Source organism: Microtus oregoni, unplaced genomic scaffold (assembly GCF_018167655.1).
Source record: "Microtus oregoni isolate MIOR12 unplaced genomic scaffold, Mior012 000139F_ref0000186, whole genome shotgun sequence".
Lineage (NCBI taxonomy): Eukaryota > Metazoa > Chordata > Mammalia > Rodentia > Cricetidae > Microtus > Microtus oregoni.
Window position 1 is genome coordinate 1,183,701 of NW_024544789.1, and position 19,531 is coordinate 1,203,231.

Below are 19,531 nucleotides of genomic sequence, written 5' to 3' on the forward strand. Positions count from 1 at the left end.
AGACATTGTAGGGGTTTGAATGAGATTGATTCCCATAGGCTCATATACTCACAAGCTTAGTCCCCCAGTTGATGAGCTGTAAGGGAAGGACTAGGAGACGTGGCTTTGCCGGAGGATGTGTGTCGCTAAGGGTGGGCTTTGACATTTTAAAAGCCCATGCCAGGCCCTCTCTACTTGCTGCCTGTGAATCAGGATGTAAAGCTCTCAAACTATTGCCCTAACACTGCGCATGCTGCCATGACAGTTACCTCTCTGTAACTGTATACAAAGCCCCCAATTAAATGTTTTTCTTTTTTTTTTGACAAGAGTTGCCTCGGTCCCGGTGTGTCTTCACAGCAATAGAACAATGAATACGATAGACATATTCATACCAAAGGAAGGAAGTCTATCTCACAGGGTCCCACCCCTAGGCAAACGAACACTGACAAGTGCTGAGAGAGGGAGATTAGTCTGCCAATGGAGTGAAGCCCTGCCTGGTTATCTAACACAATGTGGTCAGCCCTGAAACCATGCACACACAACAAAAGTGGTAGACCGGGAGCTGGAGAGATGGCTCAGTGGTTAAGAGCATTGCCTGCTCTTCCAAAGGTCCTGAGTTCAATTCCCAGCAACCATATGGTGGCTCACAACCATCTGTAATGAGGTCTGTTGCCCTCTTCTGGCCTGCAGGCATACACACAGATAGAATACTGTATACATAATAAATAAATAAATGTTTAAAAAAAAAAGTGGTAGACCACATTTACATATTGCGCATCTATCTAAATATGTGCGTGACAATAATAAGCAAAGAAAAAGAGGCTATTGTTTTCAGAGTAAGATGCCTCTCAGGGGAGAGTTTGTAGAGCAGGACCATGAGTGGGGCTGGAGGGAAGAAAGGGAAGGCAGAAAATGATTTAATTACATTTGAATTTAAAATGTACTAAAGAATAAAAGGAGCTGTTTGAAAAAATAAGACTTAAATAAATAAAATAATCTTCCAATTATGACTCCCTAATAGCACGCGATCAAAAGAAGATTATTCAGACTTGTGCTGGCTTTCGCCAGGTCTCTACCCTTCTCCTGCGGCTGCAAAGGTTTAGTCGTATTTCACCGTGGTCCTTCCCACTCATTGTCCGTTCTTCCTTCTGGGCTCCATCCCATCAGGCCATAGTCTTCTTTTCCAGATGTCTGTTTTGACTTTCAGTCATTATTTCTTTTGTTTTGACCCATTTCATCCCTCGATTTTTAAAATCGGCTGCCTTGGCAAAATAATTTTTTTCCAAACCTGGTCCAGGATGGAATTACTGTCTTGGAAAAAAAAAAAAAAATGAGCCCCTGTTGGAATTTCTGTTTATAAGATGCCATGACCAGTTCAGGTTGCTAGGGTTCTGTGCCCTGACACAGACGGTCAAAAGGTCACTGCAGGATGTTGAGGTCTCAAGGCTTGGGATGCAGATTACAGCCTTGGATGCACCTGGGGCCCCTGTCAGGCGCTCAGACCTGGTGGGAAAGAGGTGCAGAGAGGCCTCTTGAGCCATCAGTGACTGAGCAGGAGTCACTTATGTTTGTGATTTCACTTTCGAAGTCTCAATTTGTGATCCATAAATGGTTTAATCAGAGCAACTTCACAAGGCTGTGAAGAGGCTTGAATAACATCATGCTTGCAAAGTTTTTTTTTTTTTTTTTTACAGAAAGGAGCCATGGAGACAAGGCCTGGTAGCAGAGAACACCATCACCCACAGACCACTGGCAGCATGAAAACCCAGAGACGCCAGCAGTCAATGAGATGTGGACCCTCCGTCTTCAGCACCTTTGCCCCAGCAGATACAAGGCCAATACGAGAGGGTCCTACCTGGTGAGACCCTATTTGGCAGCCTTGCAGGCACCAGGCTCACCCACCAGACTTTAACCCTCCCTGGGCCCTGCGTGAAGAATTCTGACAGGACTAGATGAGAGGGCACCAAAACATCAATGATCTCTCTGACCACTGAAGACTGTGAGACCTTAAGGAGTAGCACAGGCACCGTTAGGCTACAGAGGAAGAACAAATACAGTTGGATCAGCCACGCCTGGTCTTACAGTGAGGCGAGGCTGTTTGACAGAGTGTGACAAGCAGGAGAGTCGCTTGGCTAGCCACGGGATGCTGTTGAGCTCCACCACCTTTTTGGACACCAGCTAGCTACCCTTAAGGGTGGCTACTTCCCCAGCCCCAGGGGAACCCTGCAGCCAAACCATTCACCCAGCCAAGCCTTCCAGACAGATCCCGGGGCTCTGCAGTTCCCCAGAAGTTGTTTATCCTGGTTAGTGTTTTGTTTTGTTTTATCAGCTTGACACAACCTAAAGTCATCTGGGAAGAGAAGCCTTGATTGAGAAAATACTTCCCTCAGATAGGCCCGTAGGCAAGCCTGTTTGGTTTTCTTGATTGCTGATTAATGTAGAAGGTCCCAGCCCACTGTGGGCCTTAGGCACGTTGGCCTGGCAGCTATTTTTCCACGGTCTCTGTGTCAGCTCCTGCCTCCAGATTCTGCCTTGAGCTCCCGTCCTATCTTCCCTTCACGGTGGACTAAAAATTCTTAAGTTCACAGCAATAGAAAGCAAACTAAGACATTGTCCAAGGATGGCTTAGATACTCCCTGCCCTCAGAAAAGGTGGGGTATCAAAGTGCCCAACTAAAGACATTTTCTCCTTCCCTTGAATCTTAGCATGAGCATTTGCTTGGTTAAATTACGGCTAGAGTTATTTAAATACAGCTTTTGGAGCAGGATTTCAGGGAAAAACTCTTAAAAGAGAAGTATTGACCTTTTATCTCCGCTTCAGTTTCACCATGCTCCTGCTGTCCGGAATACGGACAGACGCAATGACCAGAGCTACAGGAACTCACAGACCCATAATGCAACACAGGTTATGCAAGTCACACACCAGGATGGTCCAGCAGAAAGACAGACATTTGCATTTCTAATGACAGACGGTCCACCACAGCAATCCTGGGAGACAAAACAATGGTTTTCTGTGGCCTGTGAGACAGAGATCTGGTTTTTGTAAGGGACTACCTTTCAGAAGTTTCCTTACTGAACAACAAAGGCTGGAGCTAAAGGGAAACCATACTAATAAGATATAAAGATTTCAAAACATATAAACCATAAAGATAAGAGTTGGGAAATCTTCTTGAGCAAATGCAGACTCTGCACTGAAAAGGTCAAGAACAACAAAGGTAAAGAACGCTGTGATTCTTTAGCGGTCCAGGGAAGCCCGATGGAAGCCAACCTGATGCCGATGTTCCTCGGAGCGTCTTACATGTGGTGAGAGCTGCAGGGCTGGCTCAGTGGGTAAGAGCACTGGCTGCTCTTTCCAGAGAACACGGGTTCAATTCTCAGCACCTGCACAGTGGCTCTCTACCCTCTGTTACTCCAGTTCCAGGGAATCTGACGCCCTCTGCTGGTCTCTGGAAGCATCAGGCATGCCATGTTGCATGCATACATGCAGTCAAAACACCCATAGGCGTTTTGATAGATAGGCAAGCCTGACGTGAACTTCAGAACTTTCTTCCTCCTGAGTATTGGGGTTTCAGGGTTGCACCACAATGCCAGATTTTATGCGGTGCTGGGGATCAAACCCAGGGCTTCATGCATGCTGAATAAGCACTCGACCAGCTATAGCCTATTTAGTTTCGCTTGAGATGGTTTTGTTGTTGTTGTTTGTTGTTCATTTGAAACACAGCTGAAGCCTTCAACTCACTACATACCTAAGACTTGTCTTGAATTGCTGATGTTCTGCCTCTACCTTCAAGGTGCTGGGAATTACAGCTATATGCTCCCATGCTTAGCTGGCATAGTACTTTTTCAGTATGACAAAATTTTGCTGGATTCCAATTCTTTTTTTTAAATATTTATTTATTTATTTATTATGTATACAATATTCCTTCTGTGTGTATGCCTGCAGGCCAGAAGAGGGCACCAGACCCCATTACAGATGGTTGTGAGCCACCACATGGTTGCTGGGAATTGAACTCAGGACCTTTGGAAGAGCAGGCAATGCTCTTAACCTCTGAGCCATCTCTCCAGCCCTCCAATTCTTTTACTTACTGAGAACTCAGCTGAGATTGCTCTGCTCAGTGTGCAGAAGGCAATCTCAGTGGGCACCTCTGAAGTATCATTAGAGACCATCTTGGTGAAGTAAGCTGTTCCATTTCCTCTGACTCAGATTTTAGATCATGTGATGGTTAGTTTTAATTGGGAGCTTGCCTAGAATGACCAAGGAAGAGAGTTTCAGTGAGGGATTGATCAGCTGGAGCAGGTGAGTCTATGGGCTGTAAATGAAAGTGGGGTTGGCAGTGGTGGGACACAGCTTTAATCCCAGCACTTGCAGGTCAGAGGCAGGCAGATCTCTGAGCTTAAGGCCAATCTGGTCTACAGACTAAGTTCCAGAACATCCAGGGGGCTGCACAGAGAAACGCTGTCTCAAAAAAAAAAAAAAATAGAGAGAGAGAAACAGAGAGAGGCGGGAGTGTTGAGCACAAGCCAGGGAGCAAGCAAGCAGTGTTCTTTCATAGTTCCTGTTTGAGATTCTGCCCTGACCTCTACCAGTGATGGATTTTTACTTGGAAGTGTGAGACAAATTCTTTCTTTCCAAACTTCTTTAGGCTGTGATGCTCATTTCAGCAACAGAAAGCAAAATGGAATATCATCTAATGCACCAAGAACATGCCTTGAGCAGTGGTGGCACATGCCTTTAATCCGCAGAGGCAGGCGGATCTCCGTGAGTTCAAGGCCAACCTGGTCTACAGAGTGATTTCCAGAACAGGTTCCGAAGCTACACAGAGAAACCCTGTCTCCTGTCTCGAAAGAGAGAGAGAGAGAGAGAGAGAGAGAGAGAGAGAGATACCTATAGCTATGTAACCTGAGAAGAACATGCAAGTCTTGACTGGAATTCTTCTAGGTATCTGAATGCGAGACAGAAGTAATTTTTGATGCAATCCTAGAGGCTCCATATCAACATGGTGCCCTGGAATGACAGTTCCATATCTGGAACGCATGTGCTTGTCTGAGAAGCACCACTGAAATCTTTCGCTGTAACTTATCAGTCAGGCTCCTGGGTTCATTGCCACATTCACATAAAGCCTATGTCCCAGTACACCTGGAATTTTTTTTTTTACTATGTCACATGCCAGAGACTTACTGATAAGAATCATATGACTGTTGTATCTCATTAAGTCCTCATGATTTTGTCCATTTTTGTGCATGGGGTGGATTTTTATATCATATGCTTTGAAAAACTGGACCAGAGGGGGCTGGAGAGATGGCTCAGTGGTTAAGAGCATTGCCTGCTCTTCCAAAGGTCCTGAGTTCAATTCCCGGCAACCACATGGTGGCTCACAACCATCTGTAATGATTGTGAAAGAAGGTGCCCTCTTCTGGCCTGCAGGCATACAAGCAAAACAGAATAATGTATACCTAATAAATAAATAAATATTTAAAAAAAAAAAAAAAGAAAGAAAAACTGGACCAGAAATTGTGACCATCCTCTGAGCACTGGCTAGCTCAGGTTGTGAGTTTCATTTTATGATTCCTTTTGAATGGTCCTTTGTCCTGGGCTGCAGCATGATGGACAAATGGATAAATTTTCAGTTTTCAAGGTGCTACCACAGGTTTTGGTTCATGGTCTATTTATTCATTTTGATCATCAACCACATGATTAGCTCATATGTGAGGTTCGTATCTACAAAATATCTACCAGTGAGTCGTTGTTAAAACTAGCCTATAGCCAGGCGGTGGTGGCACACACCTTTAATCCCAGCACTCAAGAGGCAGAGGCAGGCGGATCTCTGCGAATTCGAGGCCAGCCTGGTCTACAAGAGCTAGTTCCAGGACAGGCTCCAAAGCCACAGAGAAACCCTGTCTCGAAAAACAAAAAAAAAACAAAAAAAAATCAAGAAAAAATAGATAGATAGATAGATAGATAGATAGATAGATGATAGATAGATAGATGATAGATAGATAGATAGATAGATAGATAGATAGATAGATAGATAGATAGATAGATAAAACTAGCCTATATACACATCATTGTTATATAGCATTTGGCCCTTGAGGCAGAATGTACTAGACTGGTTTCAGTCAGAAGCTGGCTGTGCTTAGTGTCTTAGGGTTGGTGCTGCTGTAATGACACTGACAGAAGCAACTTGGCGAGGAGAGGGTGCATTTGGCCGACAACTCCACCTCAATGGTCACCACTGATGGAAATCAGGGCAGGAACTCAAACAGGACAGAATGTGGAGGGGTGCTGCTGACTGACCTGCTCCTCATGACCCGCTCAGCCTGCTTTCTTTTAGAACCCAGGAGCGGCTCCACCCACGATGAGCTGGACCCTTCTCATCAATCACTAATTACGAAATGTATTATGGGGCTAGAGAGATGGCTCAGCAGTTGACTGTTCTTCCAGAGGTCCTGGGTTCAATTACATTCAATTCAGTTCAATTCAACCATCTGCAATGCGATCTGGTGCCCTCTTCTGGCCTACAGGCATATATGCAGACAGAACACTGCATACATAATTGTAAGAGGAGGGCCGGCTTGTTCGTCCTGGCCACCCCGAACCAAAATAATCACACAGAAATTGTATTAATTAAAACACTGCTTGGCGGGCTGGAGAGATGGCTCAGTGGTTAAGAGCATTGCCTGTTCTTCCAAAGGTCCTGAGTTCAATTCCCGGCAACCACATGGTGGCTCACAACCATCTGTAATGAGATCTGGCGCCCTCTTCTGGTCTGTAGGCATACAGACAGAACATTGTATACTAAATAAATAAATATTTCTTAAAAAAAACACTGCTTGGCCCATTAGCTCTAGCTTCTTATTGGCTAACTCTTATATTAATTTAACCAACTTCTATTAATTTGTATATCGCCACGTGGCAATGACTTACCAGCAAAGATTCTAACCAGCATCTGTCTCAGGCGCAGGATCCACAGCTTCTCCCTCCACCTGTTCTTTCCAGCATTCCATTTAGTTTTCCCTGCCTAGCTCTATTCCCCTATAGCTCTGCTATAGGCCCAAAGTGGTTCCTTTATTAACCAATGAAAGCAACACATAGACAGAAAAAAATCTCCTACACCACATAATAAATAAATGAACTTTTTTTTAAAAAAAAAAAAAGAAAAGAAAATGTCTTACACAATTGCCTACAAGCCAATATTGTGGATGCATTTTCTCATTTAGGGTTCCCTCCTCCCAGCTGACTATAACTTGGGTCAAGTTGATATAAAACTAGCCAGCTCACTTAGGGAAGATAGATCTTTAAACTCCACTACACTTGAGATTTGAAGATCTATCTGTGAACCAAGCCATACCATCAGCTAAAACTTCTTTGAATAGTGAGTTCCATTTATCTAAAGGAAAATTAGTCTCCCTTATAGGTTATTATTATTCAGCAAGACAAGTATTTGTTAATGGAATTGGTGAAGTTCTTGGGGACCCAGCTGGGCTTTATCTTGAAAGCAGAATTTTATTTAGGGAGGGCTTTTTTGCTAAGATTGCTTCAGTAATAGGATGAATGAGTGTCCATATGCTAATTGGCAGCTCTGGATTCCAGATCATGTAAATATTTAAAGTTGCAATGGTTGAGTGCTATATTTCCATAAATGCCCAATAACAAGCAAAGTTTACGTCTGAAGGTTATATATCTGGTGGCCATCTCAGGTCATTTATGTATTAATTTGGGGGGGTGTTTTTTAAGACAGGGTTGCTCTGTGGCCCTGGCTGTCCTAGAGCTCACTTTGTGGACAAGGCCAACCTCGAACTCACAGATATCTGCCTACCTCTGCCTCCTGAGTGCTGGGATTAAAGGTGTGCACCACCACCGCTCAGTTTATTAATGTATTATGCACAGATGTATTGATGTAGTAGTCTCTGGTTATCAGCTCAAATTTATTGAAGTAAAAGTTGCTGTGGTAACAATATAACCAAGAAAGCCAACTTAACAGGAGGAAAGATCTATTTGGGCTCATAGTTAAAGATGAGCTGGTCCATGGTCACTTGGATTAATTACCTTGGGCCTAAACTGAACAGTATCTAAACAGTGGAGCATGTGGTAGAAGAGGCTACTCACCTCTGGGCAGCCAGGAAGCAGAAAGAGACAGAAAATGTTTGCTGGAATAGGCTATATCTATCCTTCAAAGGTACACTGCCAGAGGCCTCCTTTCTATAACCAGTTTTCTCCTCCTTAAAGTCCATTCAGCTCTAAGTGGGATAATCCATTGTTGAGGTTAGTGCTTCCTCCTCTCAATAGCACCACCAACAGCTACTAAGAGGTCAGTGCTAAGGCCAGAACCACGACACATGAGACCATAGACAAGCATTGCATACCTAAACCCTAACAGACCCTCATTATATACACTAAGCTAACACGCAATCCTCTTTCTTTCTTTCTTTCTTTTTTGTTTTGTTTTTGAGACAGGTTTCTCTGTGGCTTTGGAGACTGTCTTGGAACTCACTCTATAGACCAGGCTGGCCTCGAACTCAGAGAGATCCACCAGTCTCTGCCTCCCAAGTGCTGAGATTAAAGGCATGCGCCACCACTGTCCATCACAATCTTCCTTTTGTTGTTGTTGTTGTTTGTTCATTTAATTAATTTTTTGTTTTGTTTTTGAGACAGGGTCTTATTGAAGGGGGCTGCTTGTTCGTCGCGGCTGCCCAGAACTGAAATAATCACACAGAAACCATATTACTTAAATCACTGTGCTTGGCCCATTAGCTCTAGTTTTTTATTGGCTAACTCTTACATATTAATTTAACCCATTTCTATTAATCTGTATATTGCCACGTGACTGTGGCTTACCAGCTAAAGTTCTGGCATCCGTCTCCAGCAGGTCTACATGGCTTCTCTCTGACTCTGCCCATCTTTCTCCCAGCCTTCAGTTTAGTTTTCCCCACCTACCTAAATTCTGCCCTGCTATAGGTCCAAAGCAGTTTCGTTATTCATTAATGGTAATCACAGCACACAGAGGGGACTCCCATATCAGGGTCTCTGTATGCAGCCTGGCTGTCCTAGAACTTGATATGTAGACCAGGCTGGGCTGTAATTCTCACAAAGATCCTCCTATCTCTGCCTTCTGAGTGCTGGAATTAAAGCTGTGTGCCACCATGCCCAGCACTTGCAATTCTCTGGTCCTAGCATCCCAAGTGTATCCCACTTGGCCCTGATTTGCAGTCTCCGTTAGCAGAGCCTGTTTAGTTCCATGTTTTATGACTTTGGCACTTACAAAGGTGGTCATGTTTTGGGCAATATTGAATAATGGAGTCAAAAGAATACCCAGATAAAATACATGCTATCTGCACTATGCAAACTGGCTCAGTAACCAGGGATCTTCTTTTTTATTTATAGATATTTCCAAGGACAATGATTTTTGTTTCATTTTTATCAATATTCCTCTGACTACTGGCCTAGATTTCTTCCCAAAAAATGCATTTGTTAAATGGATCCCTGGATCTTACCAGGGTTGAGAGCCCAGCTACATTTATCATAACTGTATTTGGGGTGTTTGTTTGTTTTGATTTTGAGACAGATTTTCCTCACTATACAGACCTGGCTGGCCTGGAACTCTCTATATAGACCAGGCTGGCTTTAAACTCTCAGAAATCTACTTGCCTCTGCTTCCCAAGAGCTGAGATTAAAGACATGCACCAACAGACCCAGGCCACCTCTTGTATTTTTATTCTCATCCCTTGTGCTAGTCTCTCCTTATTGACAGAGAGGTGGTCTAGATCCCATTTCCCCAAAGCAACCAGATGGAAGATAGCACCATGGTCAGCCTAACACCTCCTCGGGGAACTGGTACCAGCCTGAAATTGCTAGACGGATGAGACCTGTGTGTCCTCTGTGCTGTGGCAATTCTGTTTCTGTGCCAAACTGTTCATCAAGTAATACCAGGAGTAATAGACCAAGAATGTGATCCATTCTAAGAATTATAGATGTCAAAGTCACCAAGAAAGTGATGGCTCACATGAAACATTGCTTTCCCCACATGAGGGAGATAAAGATTAGTTAACAATGAGTATCGTCCCCTCATGGCCAGCAGGTGTTACCATACAGCAGCCTCAGAGTGATAGTCTATGCTCTCGGGTCATGGCTAAATGAGCTCGTTTCTCCTGACCAGGGACAGATGCAGCAGTGAGATTGACCAAGTGCTGGAGGATGCACATCCTTTTTTTTTTTTTTTTTTTTTTTTTTTGATTTTCGAGACAGGGTTTTTCTATAGCTTTTAGGTTCCTGTCCTGGAACTAGATCTTCTACACCAGGCTGGCCTCGAACTCACAGAGATCCGCCTGCCTCTGCCTCCCGAGTGCTGGGATTAAAGGCGTGTGCCACCACCGCCCGGCTGCACATCCTTTTTTTTATTATTATTATTATTCTCTCATACATTGCAGCCTAACTGCAGTTATCCCTCCCTCTAGTCCTCCCAGTTCCACACACACACACATAGACACCTGTCCTCTGCCCCAGATCCACTCCTCCTCTGTTCAGAAAAAAAAGCAACTCTCCAAGGGATATCAACCAAACACAGTAGAAGTTACTGGAAGACTATACACAAACCCTCATATCAAAGCTGGATGGAGCAATCCAATAGGAGGAAAAAGGTTCCAATAGCAGACAAAAGAGTCAGAGACACTCCCACTCCACTGTTAGGAATTCCACAAGAACTCCTAACCCAAGCTACAGAATACATACCATATATGCAGAGGACCTAGGGCAGACCCACACAGACTCTGTGACTGCTGCTTTGGTCTCTCTGAGCCCCTAGGAGCCCTGCTTAGTTGATTCTGTGGGCTGTGTTTTCCTGGTGTCCTTGACCCCTCTGGTTCTTAGTTCTTCCTCCCCCTCTTCCTTGGGGTTCCTGGAGCTCCACCCAATGTTTAACTGTGAGTCTCTGGAGGATATGCATTCTTGAAGCAGACTAGAGAAGTGCACATAAACCCTGGAGCAGGGAAAGTTATTGCCAAACAGTGATATTCCTAGCACAGGCTGTGAGGACTTCATGACTCCATGCAGAAAAGAAAATGTTCTATGCTCGGCCAAAGCACACTCTTACATAGCCATGGGATGGTGGACAGGCTGCACATGACTGACTCTGCCAAACGCCTGCTTTCTGTTCTGTTTTAACAGATGAAGTGTTCTTGTTCCGATCAAAGACTTCACTTCTATTCTGGGAAGGAGTTCTTGCTGTTTCAAAGATTTGTCTCCTGAAATCTTAACACTTTCTTGCTTTGTAAGGCCACATAACGTCCATGTCTAGTGTCACCCACTTATAAAAGCAGTCCTTTCACCTTCCATTCCTCTCTGCCTGCTAATCCACATCTGCCTTCTCACCTTCATCTCACCTCAGCCTGCTGTGCTACTGAGACCATGGGATGTCACCAGGGGTCTTACTGTTGCCAACCCCAATGACGGTTTCTATCCTCAAACTTAATGTTTTAGAAGCATTCAATCTAGTTGACCTAGATCTCACTGAAACTCTTCATTTCAGTTCTGGAAAATCACATTGTCCAGTTCCCCCTCCCCCCACCCAGGGGTCTGCTTGGCTAGCTCTTCATCCTCTGTTGGAACTCTCAAGTTTCCAGTGTTCCAGAGCCCCCGGACTGGGCTTTCTCGTGTTCTCTATTTATATTCTTTCCCCGATGATCTCACTCCTGTCGTGCTTTAAATTACTTTCTTATGCCAGCAACACTCAAGCCCTAACCTCGCCTCTGAACTTCAGACTCGTGTATCAAATGTTTAATGTTTCCACATTATGAGACTCTTGCCTTGAGTTCACTGACTTGATTGTTTTTTAGTTTGTTTGTTTTTAATTTTCATAAGATAGCCAGGTGTCTGTCTTGCCATGAAACCTAGCACTTGCTGGGTATTTCGGACCAGAGGTGGAGAGGATCACTACACTGAAAAAAAAAAAAAGGTTCTTGAAATTTTAAGATTATTTTTCTGCTTTGAAATAAATGAATTGTGCTTATCATACATAGCTTGGTGTACATATTTTTTCCTGATTTAACTGAAAGCTGCAATAGTGCCATTTATCCATTATTACATGACAGTCTTCTTTTAGGTGCTATGTTTTCCCAGGCTGGCTACTGTAAGATGTCTGCACACACTGTGGTGCTAATCCCAGGCCACTGCTATTGTATTAGTCCTTACCCAGAGACCCTAATCGGCATTTGTCCGCTAGCCTTTCTGTGATCCCAACTTTTCTCTTCGAGTTCAGTTTTACAATTCTGATGGCCCATTGGACAAAGATAGTAAAATGTTACATCTAAAATTTAATTTAATTTTATTTTTTAATTAATTATTTATTTATTAAAGATTTCTATCTCTTCCCCTCCACCGCCTCCCATTTCCCTCTCCCTCCCCCAATCAAGTCCCCCTCCCTCGTCAGCCCAAAGAGCAATCAGGGTTCCCTGCCCTGTGGGAAGTCCAAGGACCACCCACCTCCATCCAGGTCTAGTAAAAGACCTGGGAAGGTTGCTGGCTGCTCTTTCAGAGAATCTGGACTCAATTTCCAGTACCCAAGTGGCGGCTCGCAATCACCTGTAACTCCAATGCCAGGGGATCTGACACCTTCTTCTGGCCTCTGCAGGCACTGCGAACACATGGCACACAGGCATGAAAGCAATCAAACACCCATACACATCCAAATAACTGATTTTTTAAAATTTAACAAGAGCAAAATTATGTCATCCTCTTGTTCTTGACCTCAAACTCCCATGAGTCACTGAGGCTGCCATTCTCTTCACCACTAGGTTTCACTCTGCGTCCTCTCTGCTCCCACAATTCATCATCTTATCCTCCCATTTCCTCGGCGATAGCATGCTTGGCTGACATGATTATGAGTCTGGAGTCACAATCATTTGGAAATATTGGTTAATTCAGATCTCCATACATCTTTTCCCTCATTTTTAAAGCACGGTACAATAGTTTGGATCATATGTTAGAGGCTTGGTGCCCACATTGGCAATGCAGGATAGTGGCTGTGCTTTTCCGTTACTATGACAAAGTACCCGAGGAAAGAAATTTTAGCAAACATTTATTTTGGCTTATGTATAATCCACCATTTAGGAGAAAGAGTGATGGCAAAAATGGCTCAAGTTGTGGCAGCAGGAATGTGAAGCAACTGGTCACATTGCCTCCACAGTCAGGAGTGAATGCTGGTACCCAGCTCACTTTCTCCTTTTTCAGGTTTTATTCTGTCTGCCCTCCCCACCCTCCACCCCACCACTCCAAGGGATGATGCCATCCATATTCAGAGTGATCTTCTTTCCTCAGCTCAATTTCTCTGGAAACATCCTTACAAATACATCCAAAGGTATAGCTCTTGGGTCATTATAAATCCTATCAAGTTGACCACAACCCTTACCCAGCATTTAAGAAGCAACCCAGCAGGTCTTTAGGTCAGCAGAAGTGCACTCTTGGGGCTCTGGTTTCTTTCTCTTCTCTTTCATTTCCTGGCCATGGCGGGGGGGGGGGGGGGTTGCTCTGTTATGTACTTTTCCAGCCTTGTCATAGGCCCTAAGCAATGGACCAAGCAGTCATGGGCAAGAACCTCCAAACCATGAAACAAAACCTTTCTCTTTACAAAAGTTCATTATCTAAAACACTGGTTCTCAGCCTTCCTAGAGCAGCTCCAAATACAGCTCTTTGTGTTGTAGTGACCCCCAACCATAAGGTCATTTCATTGCTACTTAATCACTGTAATTTTGCTATTGTTATGAATAATAATGTAAAGATTTTTGGAAAAAGAGGATTGCCGAAGGATCGAGACCCACAAGTTGAGAAGCACTGATCTAAAGTCTTTGTCACTGTGACAAAAGTTAGCATATAAGGTTAAAAATACACACTAGAGGTGGGCGATGGCAGTGCACACCTTTAATCTGAGCACTTGAATCTCTGTGAGTTCATGGCCAGCCTGGTCTACAAATCGAGTTCCAGAACAGACAGGCCTGTTACACAGGAAAAAAAAAAAAAAAAAAAAAAAAAAAAAAAACCTGTCTTGAAAAACCAGACAAACAAACAAAAACATACTAAAATCGTTTTGAAGATTACATCGATCTAATGATCTTGAGAACCTAATAGCAAAGCTGCAGAGATAGTTCAATAGGTAGAACATTTGCTTTGAAAGCCTAAGACCTGAATTTGATCCCCAGAACCACATAAAAATGATGCTAGTTGTAGCACATGCTCATAATTTCAGCACTGAGTGTTGGAAACAGGAGGACCCCCAGGGCTCATATCTCAGCCAATCTAGACCTATTGTGAGCTCCAGACAAATAAGAGACCCCTATTTAAAAATATATATATTTATTTATTATATGTACAGTATTCTACCTGCACGTATGCCTGCAGGCCAGAAGAGGGCACCAAATCTCATTATGAGCCACAACACGGTTGTTTGGAATTGAACTCAGGATCTTTAAAAGAACAGCCAGTGCTCTTAAGCGTTGAGCCGGCTACCTCTCCAGCCCAAGACCCCACTCAAAAAGAAATGGATGGTGTTCATGAAGTTAACACCTAAGGCTTCCACCTGCACATGCATACCTGAGCACATTTATTTAAAGACACAGGCTGGATATGAAGCCCGGAGACAGAGCACTTAACTTGAAGTTAACACAAGGACTTTACTATGTCAATCTATTTCCTACCTTATTTCAATGGCTAATATTATTGCGATGTTCCACACAATTTTTTATTTAAATAATTCCATTATTTATTCATATCATCACTATAGCATGTGTGCATATGTGGGTGGGCATACATATCACAATGCATGTATGGTGGTCAAAGGACAACTTTTTGGAGTTTGTTCTCATCTTCCATGTCTCCGGGGGTTTCAGGGATTGAACTGAAATCACCAGGCTTTCCTGGCAAGGTTTGTATTCACTAAGCCATCTCAGCAGCCCTGGTTGCACTAATCCTTAAATTCTATTTGTTCAAAGTTGAATGGGAACTTCTAACTAAATCGTTCCTTTGGGAAGGTCAAAGACTTTGGTGTTTTCTCTTTACATTTTTAATTTTGATTGCTGTATATGCTGAGTGTGCCAGTGCCCTCAAAGGCCACAAGAGGATGTTTGATCCACTGGAGTTAGAATCTGATATGGGTGCTGGAATGGAATTTGGGTAGTAGCTGTTAACCAAAGTGCCATTTCTCCAGCCTGACTTTAGGGCTTTCATATCAGGTTTGAAGCACACTGCACACACCAGAACTTAATGAATATTTATTGAAATGATTATCACAACAAAGATCTTATCTGAAAGTTTACTACAGGAAGTGAGCTTTTTAGCATAATGAACTCTTCAACACTTACCAGCATTCAGTTATTATGAAATCACTTCAAATACTTGGGAGCAAATTGCTATCACTGCTATTTTAAGTACGAGGACAACGGTTTCCCTCGGTTCATCTTTCTAGATTTCCTTCTATTTTTTAACTGAATCAATATTTATTTATTTATTTATTTACTTATTTTTTGAGACAGGGTTTCTCTGTGTAACCACGCTGGCTGTCCTTGAACTCACTCCATAAACCAAACTGGCGACCAGCCTGGTCTATAAGAGCTAGTTCCAGGACAGGCTCCAAAACCACAGAGAAACCCTGTCTCGAAAAACAAAAAAAAAAAATAAATAAATAAATAAATAAATAAACCAAACTGGCCTCCTACTCACAGAGATCTCTGTCTCTGCCTCCTGAGTACTAGGTTTAAAGGCAGGCATGCGCCACCATTGCCACCATTGCCCAAATGAATTTTAATTTAATTTTATTTTATTTATTTATTTATTTTTGGTTTTTCGACACAGGGTTTCTCTGTGGCTTTGGAGCCTGTCCTGGAACTAGCTCTGTAGACCAGGTTGGTCTCCAACTCACAGAGATCCTCCTGCCTCTGCCTCCCGAGTGCTGGGATTAAAGGCGTGTGCCACCATCGCCCGGCTGAATTTTAATTTTATTGTGTGCTGTTGTCAATAGTGAAAAACTGGAAACTGCTTAAAATACACTGATACATCCTACTGAACACTGAATATCATGCTGCTACATATATAGATTATTCTGTATTCTGTATAATGTTCTGTCTGCATGCATGCCTAGGAGCAGAAGAGGGCGCCAGATCGCATTACAGATGGTTGTGAGCTACCATGTGGCTGCTGGGAACTGAACTCAGGACCCCTGGAACAGCAGCCACTGTTCTTAACTGCTGAGTCATCTCTCCAGCCACCTGACGGTGTTTTAAAAGCAACGTGAAGAATGCATGAGTTTACACTGTACATTAGGCAACATTGTGAAAAAGAAAAAACACCTAGGAGAAATTTCATCTTTGCTATTACCTTTTGCTGGAGTTCAATCATTCGAGTTTTCTGAGAGACACCACACATACCCCTTCACTCATTTAACAATTACTTGGCCATAGGCTCTGCTCTTAGTCAAATAAAAGAGCAATACCCAAAACCAGAGGAGCTCCTCACACACTGTAACGGAAGCTGAGGACAAATGCACACGTCATTTTATCAGTGCAAACTGCAAATAAAGACCCGAGTTTCCAAATGCTGAAAAATCCAGTGTAGTTTGTGCAACCACACATTCACCTGTACATGCCAATTACTGGAGCATTATTTTTGAGTTTCAAGTCTATGAATTAGTCCCTCTTATTTTTACATTTATAATTTAATAGCAAGAAACTTAAAAATCGCGAAGGACAGCTGTGTGACCTTAGGCCAACCGGCGGTTTTTGACCTGCTTCCTCCTTTGTGAAATGGAGTGTTAAACTTCTCAGGATTGTCACAGAATAACGGTCACTAGAGCCTTGTAACCGGGAGGGGGAGGGGCTGAACCGGGCAGGGGGGCTAAACTGGCACTGGGCCGCACGCACGCGACGGCGTGGCCTTCCGCAGACCTGCGGGATCCGCAGGGTGCACGAAAGATAAGCGCAAGGCTTTCGGGTTTTCACCCGCGTGGTTCTGTCCGCCACGGTCCATTCCGCTGCGCCGCTGGGGACCAAGCGCAGCACCGGGTCACCAGGCCAGCCAAGCTGCTCCGCCAGCCGCGCGCAAAGGCCGCCTGCGCGGCGATCGCAAGGCCGCTCCCAGCCGCCGACCGTCCTAGCCGACTTGGCTCGAAGCAGGCGGCTGTTCGTTTGAATTCTGGCGCCACTCCCACGCCACGTAGAGCCGGCGGCTCGGCAGACTCGGAAGAGACGGGTGGCAGGGTGCCGGCGGGAGCGCGCGCAGAGATGGACGCGCACGCGGGCCGGCGGCCGGCGCGCGCCACGCCCCAGAACGGCCCGGAAGAATAGAGCGGCGGCGCGCGCTCCCACGCGGTGCCTCAGGGAAAGACCACGCCCCTACACTGCACCGAGTCCAATCGGTGCGAGAGGGAGGGGCAGCCCCGGGCTCACGCCACGGAGGCTATAAAGGGAGCTGCAGGCGGAGCGGCTGGTCCTTTTACGTCGGCGAGCTGAGAGTCTACTGTGGTCTGTAGGTGAGTTCGCGGTGCAGACGGATGGGCCGGGGAAATAACGTGGCGCGGGGTGAAGTTGGAGGTTTCTGTTTTGTGGGACAGCCTTGGAGGTTAGCGTGTCGTTGAAAGCTTGCTCTGGGAAGTGCGCATCTGCAGCGAGAGACTGCAAGATTGGAGTGTAGGCCCAAGAAGGTTGGGGCTGGGCGGCCTGGATGGACTCTGGGGTCTGGTTCCTCAGCCCCAGCACGGGTGGGTTCTGACACGTCACTGACGTGCGGAGGAAGGGTCCAGGAGTTAGGAGCTGTTCGGAATGTATTGGTGTTGCCCAAGAGTCGACTGATTAAAAATCCTTTCACAGGAGCGATGACGCCATCTTTTTCTGGGTCTTCAGAGCGGTTGCAAAGAGATGCCCAGGTAAGGGTGATGCAGCTTGGGATTCTTATTGAACGGATAGACCGATTGTATGGTGCTTAAAATTCTGCTTTTTTTTTTAATTAGATGGAGAGAGGTCCAAATCATCCAAGAGAATTAATAACAAAAAGTAATTTGTTTAAGACCTGACTCATTGAAAAGGTGTGTATGAAGCCTAGGTCTTTGTCAGCATAAATAAGCATTACGTTTACATATAAGTAGCTTCCTATTAATGAATACTTAATGATTTGGGGTGGCTATAGTATTGAAGAGCCACCGTAAAACGATTGACTTTAAACAGTCGTGGGTTATATATCAAAGATGGTTGCCCGGAGGAAGAAACAAAATGCGAAAGTGGAGTGTTTTAGATGCATGGGACTTTGTAGATAAGTGTGTCATGGTGCTTTTTTTCTGCCAGCAGTGAAAGCACAGAGGTGCCGGCTGCCTGCAAAGTACCTAGCTCTCCTCGGAGAATCGAGTGTGAGTAGAGGGTTTTTTTCCTTTATTTTCTGAACATGTTTTTGGTCTAATCTATGATGATCCTATCCCGAATCTGAAATTGCTGTTGAAAAATCAAAATTACGGATCTGGCTTCTGAGATAGACTGTTCTAAAAGCACCTTGAGTTTTTTTTTTTTTTTTTTTAAGTGTTGGTAGTATTGTAATCGCTGTGTTTCTTTTTCTAGGGCCAGAGACAAGCTTTTGCTGGCGAATGAGAATTGGAGGTGGTGAAAAGGCAGACACGATGTGCAGTGTTGACTACTAGCGTGTTTGGAGTTGAGGCCTTTGCACGGCTCTGGCTGTCCTCACTCGTCCATCTTACCTCCTAAACAAGGAGACTGTTTGCCTGCGGAGCCATCTGCGATACTAGTTTTTGAGGAGAACGTGGGATCACGCTTACAGAAAGTTGTGGGTTGTATGCAATCAGTGGATGGGAGTGTTTAGTCGTTGATCCTGTTGGGTTTAAAATGAATGGAATTAAAGCTGGGTGAAAATTTTCAGTGGTTTTATGAGAATCTTTACTAGGATTATGACACTGTCTAGTAAACAGAACAGCATATGATGTGGCCTGTAATATTTGTTATATGCCTTATTCTCTTGCCCAGTGGGGTTTAACTGAATGCTGCAATAAATGTACAGTTGCAACAACTATTTCTTCAGTTATTTGCGTCAGTGGTGGGTCAACATATAAGGTTGCTGCATGGAAATGAGATGCCAGGGATTGTGGTCTGTCTTTGGGTGTGATATCCAAATAGCAGTATTGTGGGGGGGGGGTGGTCTTTGCCAGTAAGGTTTCTTTGTAGACCAGGCTGGGCTTAAAGCTGTTCTGCCTGCCTCTGGTGCTTTTGGTTAAAGGGAATGGCCTAGCTTGCCCTTCTATCTTGCTAACTTCGATTATCCATTTGTAGTTGCCAGGGGATTTTTGAGGCAGGGTCTCCCACTCATAATAAAGTAGGCAGATCGTTGTGTCCAGTTTTAGTTTAACACTCATGTGCTTTGTGGAGTCTGATCCAAAGTGCCTCAGCGGCCAGCTTAGAGTTTAAGATAAAGATCCTTAAGTAACTTGCTTATAAAATTTTTATGAGAACAGAATCTAGTAGTCTCGCCTATAACATCCAATTCCTTCTGGTACCATTGGACTTAACCTTGCTGCCTT

General features: G+C 44.3%; 1 long non-coding RNA gene and 1 other non-coding gene across 2 annotated transcripts; both read left to right on the top strand.

The window, feature by feature from the left end:
• The first annotated feature begins 17,402 nt into the window (after positions 1–17,402).
• On the top strand, positions 17,403–19,023 carry LOC121444758. The gene is made up of 5 exons (XR_005973821.1): positions 17,403–17,485; positions 17,823–17,878; positions 17,963–18,037; positions 18,297–18,355; positions 18,561–19,023. It is a non-coding gene; the product is annotated as an uncharacterized LOC121444758 (long non-coding RNA).
• LOC121444764 lies at positions 18,404–18,476 on the top strand. Its single transcript, XR_005973822.1, has one exon. It is a non-coding gene; the product is annotated as a small nucleolar RNA SNORD50 (small nucleolar RNA).
• Positions 19,024–19,531: the final 508 nt, after the last annotated feature.